Source organism: Cyprinodon tularosa, unplaced genomic scaffold (genome assembly GCF_016077235.1).
Source record: "Cyprinodon tularosa strain WSP-4 unplaced genomic scaffold, ASM1607723v1 ctg474, whole genome shotgun sequence".
Lineage (NCBI taxonomy): Eukaryota > Metazoa > Chordata > Actinopteri > Cyprinodontiformes > Cyprinodontidae > Cyprinodon > Cyprinodon tularosa.
Window position 1 is genome coordinate 797078 of NW_024039201.1, and position 8578 is coordinate 805655.

The 8578-nt window shown below is 39.2% G+C and overlaps 1 long non-coding RNA gene across 1 annotated transcript; it reads left to right on the top strand.

Moving 5' to 3' along the window:
- The first annotated feature begins 2731 nt into the window (after nucleotides 1–2731).
- Nucleotides 2732–4208, top strand: LOC119794286. Its single transcript, XR_005282206.1, has 3 exons — nucleotides 2732–2987; nucleotides 3929–4015; nucleotides 4107–4208. It is a non-coding gene; the product is annotated as an uncharacterized LOC119794286 (long non-coding RNA).
- The last annotated feature ends 4370 nt before the right edge of the window (nucleotides 4209–8578 follow it).

The window sequence follows — 8578 nt, forward strand, 5'->3', positions numbered from 1 at the left end:
AAATAAAACAATTCACATTTAAAAAAACTGTCATTTTATGCTGATTGATAACATCCTACACATGTAGGATATTACCATCTTACACACCAAAAACGTTTGATCCAATTTAAGGAAAAGGCTGGGAAAAATATTATCTGCTGTTTAGATAAAGACAACCACCACACACCCTTTATATGCTCATTTACTGAAAGTTATAATCTGTGAGGGGAACCTGGAAACAGACACCTCTATGTGACAAAGAAGGGGGAGTGTTTACTTTAAATGTACAGTTAGGAACCTGGGGCAAGGAGGAGAGTGAATAAAAGGCAGTAAGGTGAATATTGGAATGTCAGCAACAGAAATTATATGAGATACTAATGAACAACATGAAATCTAAAAATAAAATTACCTTTCTGTAATCATTTTGACATTTAAAAACTGAAAAAGAAATCTTTTCAAAAACAGGAAGTGTTTACACAGATTTTTGAGCCAGTGACAAAGAGCCAATTTAAGCATCTATTGAGATTAATCAGTATAAGTATATTGTTGCTGAGATTCTAGCAGAAGACTTAAAGCTTCCCAAGGGGCCTGGACACATGTGGTGGACCAGAGATGAGAGGAAAGGGAGCTGATTGGAATAGGAGATGGTGAAGGGGTCAAGCTGGGTTACAGCTTGGTAGAAGGTTCAGACAGCTGCTATCAGAATGAATAGGACGCAGCTTAGATCTCATTTTAATAACATGAAAGACGAGTCAGAGATAATATTACAATAAACTCTTACAGGTCACAACCACTTAAAAGACCAAAACAGATTCTTAAATTACCTTTACATTACATTACATATATTTATTTAGATTAAAAACTATTTAAACTGAACTCAAACTGGATGAGACATATACAAAGTTATATATTGTGCAATACAATACTAATATAACAAACACCAAGTTTTATATAAATATATATATAAATAATATTATGTTTTACAAATATTATATATACATAGTATATTATTACTGTTGAGTACTTTAAAGGATTGCTCTTTGATAATGAGCATTATGATATATAAAGGAAAAGTTGTTGTAATGTGATTTACAAAAAAGTTATTATGTTTTTAAAATGTATTTAATGTTAATTTTTATTTAATTTCTGTCATTGTCAAGACTTTTTTGTCAAATCATAGTGAATGGTAAATTTATGTTGTGTCTAACTAAAGGCTTTTTGTCCTTATAAATTTGTCTAAACTTCTTCCAAAGCTTTTTCAAGCTTGTTTGAAAAGTTTTTTTATAACTATTTATGCATCCAAGATGGCTGACCTCTAGGCATGTTGGCCTTGCTGTTGACAGCATCCAATGGGGCATCTACATATATAATGTGTATGGATAGGATCATAATGACACTGCTTGTCTTGGATGCTTTTGCTGCTAAGGAAGGTTGTAGAGCAATAGAAAGTAAGCAGTTTGGATATGCAGGTAAAGTTTGGGAGTTTCTTTCAAATGAAAATATTTTTCGGTTTAACCTCATTAGTTAACAATGTATCTGAATTATATGCACTCAAGTTATGATTTATAACCATTAACTTTTTCCAGTTATTTAAAAATTAAAAACTGTATTATAAAATGTAAAGATTATGATTATTAAACATGTTTTTCCCTTTAAGCAATTAGCAGGATGTGATATTACAATATATAATAAATTGCATTTTGGGTTTTCCATCATATTTCTGGATGATATGTTACTAGTATAATGATTTGAGGGATATATGCCTTCATTCTGAGGCGTATGGTTGCCATTTTCCACTCTTGTCTGGATTTAGACGCTGCAGAGAACGACCTTGGGGTTCAACGCTGAAAGTCACCTGTTGGGTTTGTGTGTAGGTTACTGTGTGTTGGGCCTGAATGTGTCTCTCACAAATCCGGCTCTGTCTGAAGCAGCTCAAGTATTGGGAGGTGCTGATTACCGGCCTCATTTTCTCTGCAGTATATAAACCGGTTTTACCGCTGAGGCGATGGAACATTTGGTGTTATTAACTTTTTTTAACCCCTTTAAAATGAACCAAGATGGTGCAGAAAGTAGTTTTACTGCTGAGATATGCAGGCAGAGGCTGCAGGGGGTTTCAGGATGGGCTCCCAGCTGTGATTGGGCCACCTGGGTTATTTTTAGTCCAGTGTCTCTTTTTATGTACATATCTGGAGTTGCATAAGGTCAGAGCAGAGGGTGGAAATGGATTATATCCCATTTTCAGGCCAAAGAGCCTGTTCCACATGAACTATAGGGACATGGTCAACTTTCTCAAAAATGTACTGAAGGATGAAAGATTATACAAAGGTTTTAGGCCATTAGTCCCGTTACAAAATTGTGTTTAAAAAGCACATCAATATCAGCTGTCCCTTTGTGGATTAAAGAGTTCCTTGCTTTGATCCTAGTTGGATGGATTTATGCTTTTTCTCTGGGATAACTTGAAGCTGATAGGGAATTATTCAAATGCAATCTGTGAAGGCACATAGCTTTCAATACCTACAATTGTCAAACAGGTGTAAAAACCAGTTAATTTCAACCTGTCAGTTGGCTCAGAATGTTGGACCTGGAACTGAGACGAGACAGACAGGGATAACTTCAAAAGCGTTTATTGAAAAAGCTGCATGCAGCTGCTCGTCAGCTGGGGCCAGGGGCGGATCTATAGGGGTGGCTACGGGAGCAATTGACTCCCCCGAAATCTGATTGGCTACCCCAACTGCCACACCAGCTGATTGACGGCACCGCTAAAACAGTTGCACGTCTGAAGTCTTTGACTGCGATGTTCTTCCTGTACAGTAGATGGCGCAATGCAGCATGCGCTATGCAGCCCCTTTCCAGTCGTGAATCTAGGGTGAAAGAAGAAGAACTAAAGCGGCTGTGGAGCCACCGAGTGCAACAAGCATAACATTAGTTAACAAACAACATTCTTTGGGAAAAGGCTGTGCGCTCTCGAGATGGATTTTATTCTCGTTTGGACCGACTGACTTATATCGGTGAGTAGGTTGCACAACCACAGATTATATTCATAAAAGAAGCTCAATAACTAAGAGTTTGATAAGTTCAGTCAATGAGGATCATCCTCTGTTCAATTGATGTCCGTTTCATAAATCAGAATGTTAAGGACAAGCCCTTGCTTTTCACGAAGGGCCGCTAGAAGCTAGTCTGGCTGTAAACAGACAGGTGCAGGTGGGTGATATTGATGGGTTTCAGTGTCAATTTCTGTGATTTCATGCCCACATCTGCTAAAAATACTGCTGACGAGAACAGAAACTATTTCATTGTTTTTAATGTCCGTGTCTAGAACCTTCTGAATTATGAAACCAGCAATATCTTTGATCAGAACCGTTTGCCCATGTCATGAAGGGCATTACTAGTCGTAGATAATTCACGACCGACGTAGTTAGCCAGTAAAGTTATGGCAGGCTGAAACCTTAATTGAATGGATAGATTGCAGTCACTAGACATGTATTATTGTTGTGTTCTGATATTTCTAGGCTGTAAAAATGTAGTCTATATTCATTAATTTCCTTGTGCATCATTTTGGACACGAAATGTTGCATTTTGCTTTGATAAGTAACAAAACGTTTTTTTCCCGGTTGACAATGAAAAGACAGGGAGGCACGATTTATAACTACTTTAAGAGAAACAGATCAGGCTTAGAGCAGATCAGCAGCCCCGGCAGCCCTCATCCTGGGACTAGTCAGGAAAGTCCGGCAGAATCCAGCCTGTCATCATCGCCAGGTTTGAACATACAGAAGCAGTCACATGTTCAGTTATTTTAAATTATATTTAACATTATTTCAGATGTTCAGTTCAGTCATTTTAAGTTATGTTAAACATTATTATGAATGTTGGTTATTGTTGTATGTTCAGTTTTAGACAATGGTTGTTGATTTTGATCATACTATTAAATAAATATTTTTCTACTATGTAGGTGTGAGAGTGGACCAAGACGATGACAGGTCCCAACCTGGAACCATTACCGAGGAGTGTCAGGCACAACACAGCCCACCATCATCAGGTCAGAGCAAGTCAGAAATGCCAAGTTCAGTCAGTACATTAACATTATTTATTTATATTATTTTCATTGTTATTATTGTTTCACAATATAGTTCCTTCTGAGGAAGGCTCTGAGGCTTCTGAGCAGGACGACGACCCAGACCCAGAGCAACCAGAGCCTGAAGATGTGCTTCCCTGATTGTAGTAGGGAAAACAATTTGTATGCTGGGTGAGTGGGATCTTTGATCTGTGTTTCTGTTATCAGAGAGTTGAAGAATGTACCATATTCATTTTGTGCATAAATAAACTACAAATTGTACTCAAAATTGCAACTTTTGTCTGCTTAGTATGTGGCTACTTAAATATGATTGCAAATTACTGCTTACAAGGTTTATATAAGAAAGGTCAATAAGCCTTAATTAACTTGTAAATTATGCACCAAAGATAACCACAGACTAGTTGGCTTTCATCTGTAGCCCCTGGAAGTTTGATGTTGAAAGAAGTGTGTGTGTGTGGGTGTGTGTGTGTGTGTGTGTGTGTGTACATATAGAGTATAACACAAGAATGATAAGTCATTACTCATGACATGTCAAAGAAGAACATAAGACAGGACCAACATCTGTAAGTCCATGTAGAAATAAATGATAGTGAATAATAATTTAAACGTGACATGAACAGGTATACAGCACTCGATTGCTTACAGACGGTTGGTGTTTTCTGCTGCGACATTAACGCTAGTGCATAAACTTTGCTATTTTTAAGTATAAACCATTGCCCCCCTAAAATACACTCGGCCACCCCCTTGCTACCCCAAGGATAAAAGTCTAGATCCGCCACTGGCTGGGGCCGGCTCACTGGAAAAGCTGCGGGGATAGAGACTGAGGTCAGTGACTCCTCAAACTTTAAACTGGGAACAACTATGAGTGTGAAAGTCCCCAACCTGGCAAAGTTAAGGCTGAGCCCAGAAGGAGTGAAGTCCAGAGGAGTGGAACCCTGCAGCTTGAAACCGAGCCTGTCCCAGATCCAGGACAGAACAAGAGCACTGAACCACAGCAGCTAGAGCATGCAGAGGAACTGAGGGATCCAGAAGGACAATCCAAGCCATGGTCAGAAGAAAAATCCAAGGTCAACAACAGGAGAAATCTAGGTAACAGTCTGATAACACAGGACAGGCAAAAACAGCGCAGTACAGGGGCTGCCAAAACTCAGAAGTCCTAGGGCAGAAACAGGATCATGCAGAACAAACACATAGAGAAATGCTAGAATTAGACTTGCTAGAAGCTCGAATTATCTGGCAACATTGGCTGGGATCTGGTGGCATAAATAGATAAAGGAACGAGTGAATTTGATAAGAGATAATGAGTGCAGGGTGGAGCCAAGCAGATGAGAGCAGAAGGAGTAAAACCCAGCCTATGGTACCAAGAGCATGACACAACCACCATTTTTGAAATAGGTACAATATGAATTAGGAATCAGTAAAAAGTTAAGATAAATCTGTGTCAGCCCCAGAGTCCTGAAGGCCTGTGCAGGGCAGATCTGTAGGATTCTGCAGCACATCTTCAACCTTATTCTGAACCTGGAGGCAGTTCCAGTGAAGTGAAAGACCTCCTGCTTTGTTCCAGTACCAATGAAGTCTGAGGCACATTCCCAAACCTGCCCCTAAGCAATAACCCTCTGTTTGCGTTCCCGCTGAAGGTCTGCCACATAAAATGTGATCACAAACAACATAGTGGGTAGTGTGAGTGAACCATTCAGCCCCTAAATGGCGAGTCTGCATCAGTTGCAAGCTCGCTGGAATTTTGCAGCAGGTGCAAGGGCAGCTTAATGGTGGAGGAAACCCATGCATTTAAATATAAATTCAGCTGGTTTGCTTCATCTTCATGACACTGAAGAAAAATCACAAGTAAGGTATATATAAAAAAAAAGTGTAATTAATTCCTATTGGAATTAATTTGAACATACAGTATACATTTGTTTTAAGAAAGGGCAAAATGTTATGTCACCCTTCGACACAGAGCTATTACCACATACTCTACATGGGGCGTCACTGTGTTGCCTTAGCCGTCCCATTTTCGTTATACCCCCCCTTTAATCAAGGCGCCTTCCACAGCTGCGAGTGAGACTTGATAGCTAAATGTCAGTGGTTAGGGATCGTTTGGGATTGAGCCTGGGAGCCTGGGTTTGGGATTGAACAGTCCTCAGTAACTATAGTCCTGTTGACATTCCACATCATGAAGATGTAAGAGACACTGATGTTTGCTCACCTTAGCAAGCAAACAAACAGCTATAAGGACCACTGCAGTTTGCTTATGACCATGGACCAAGATCCAATCATACACAAGCTTCAACAAACCCGTCATTTAGACAAAACAGACAGCACTGTGAGGATCATGTTCTTTGATTTCTCCAGTGCATTTAATACAATTCAGCCCAAGAAACTCCAGAAGACTCAGTTGGAGGTATCGACAATTGCCTGGATCAAGGACTACCTGAAAAACAGACCACAGTTTTTTAGACTGAAGGGTCAGCTGTCTAACAAGTAGTCAGCAGCACAGGAGCACCACAGGGGACAGTCATCTCTCCATTCCTTTTTACTCTGTACACCTCTGACTTTCAGTACCAGACAGAATCTTTTCATCTACAGAAATACTCGGATGACTCTGCCGTCTTCCATCAAAGGTGGACAAGAAGCTCAGTACAGGGAGCTAGTAAACTGCTTTGTCGCATGGTTTGGAAACCGTCATCTGATCCTCAATGTCACCAAAATGAGGGAGATTATTGGAGATTTCTGAAGAAACAGGAACAAATTAGATCATTAAAATCAAAGGAGAAATAGTGGAGTTTGGTATAGAGAGACTTTACTGGTCTAAACAGGATCTCATCCTCAAACTTTAGGATTAACTAAATTAGAATATCTAATTCAGATGAAATGTTAACAGATAGAGTTTCTTTATATGCAAGTGACTGCACCTATACAGGAAGAAAAGGAATGTGATAGATGAATGAGTCATTACTTGAGAAGCCTTCCCACCAAATATTTATTTAATTAAGTGATTTCTTCTTCATCTGTATCCAACAATCCAGGACTGATAAAAAAAAGAAACAAAAGCATTGAAAGCAAACACACAGCAGACCAGAAGAAAAACAGAAGTTTGTTTACGGGAAGTTTGCTATGATTCATGAAAACAAGGTAACACAAGGTTGCATTAGATGAAACTTGGTTGAACAATGACATGTTCAACTTCTGACTCCTATACTCTTGATTAGACTTATATTTTAAAGATTTTCTAGGAGCACAAAAACAACCAACAGATACCAATTAGGAGTGATTCCTACAGGTGGTTTGGTCTTTTTGGAGATTTTGTTTTAAATCTGGAATTTGTTTTCCCTTTTTCTCTTTTTCATTTCTTCAGAACCACATCTCCGCCATAATTTGATGGCTAACATAGGATCCTCTACCTCACTTAGATGCCTCAAATCTCCCAGGGGAAGAAAGAATTGATCATATTCAGCCCTGGAGGCCTCATATCTGCAGTCCAATCACACAAGTATGGAGTTACGTTGAGTCAAAAGGATTCCCACTGGAGCAGCGCATTGCTCTGCTGGGAATCTGATAACTTCAGAAAAAGTTACAAGAAAATTTCCAATGTTTTTAATATAGTTGGAAATGTCTTTTAATCAGTTTATGGCCACAAGGAGCAGGTATCTGAGCATGAATCCATCCTCTGGAAACAATATAATTTCTACAATAAAAGAGTGAAGTCCAGACTTTGCGGTGTTGACCAGGTATAGAATAATTCTCTGAAACCTACTTAAGCATTCTTTACATGTTTAAAAACAGCATCTGTTTTTAGTGTTTACAATCTGAGCTTTTTATGTTCTGCTCTCTCATTTGATTATAAGCTTGTTAAATGCTAATTGGAGGCAATTTGTCCAAAATTGAGAATTACTCTGTTAAATTAGTTTGGAAGTCTCATCTTTTTGGTTCAGTCAGCTTATTCTGCATGCACAGTATTTATTCTGCAGAGAGTTTACTTGTGCTTTGCATTATAAATATAATGTATCTATATGTACAGCCGCCTTTATTTCTAGATATACAGAACATTTCCATCTGAAATGATGCCTTTCAATGCAGACATGGAAAGTTAAAGGAGGGATGAAGTGAGGGTGAGGAAAAGAGAATAAAGAAGTTAAATTTGGATCATCTGCGGCTCTGACACTTGCTGTGATGGTTAATACATCTGAACTGCTGACAGGGACACTTCAAGCCGGCGGGGTTAAGCTCCCTTTTGGCCCGGCCTTGTTAAGATTGAGGCTGAAGTCGTAAATTATTGAGTGAGATGTTACGCACTGAAATGTAAGTGCAGTGTCAGCGTGTTTCAGGTGTGCCGTGATGAGACCTGAATGGTGAGGAAAGGATTTGAGGCTATTTACTTACATGATTGATGGAGGAGATTGTTGAGTGCGGAGATGGAAGATAAACCTGCTGGAATGTCACTCCCACAACAAAAGTTCACCTGAGTCCAACACCCCCGGCCAGAGGCAGACATGCTGCACATCGGTACACTAGATCAGAAGAGGAAGC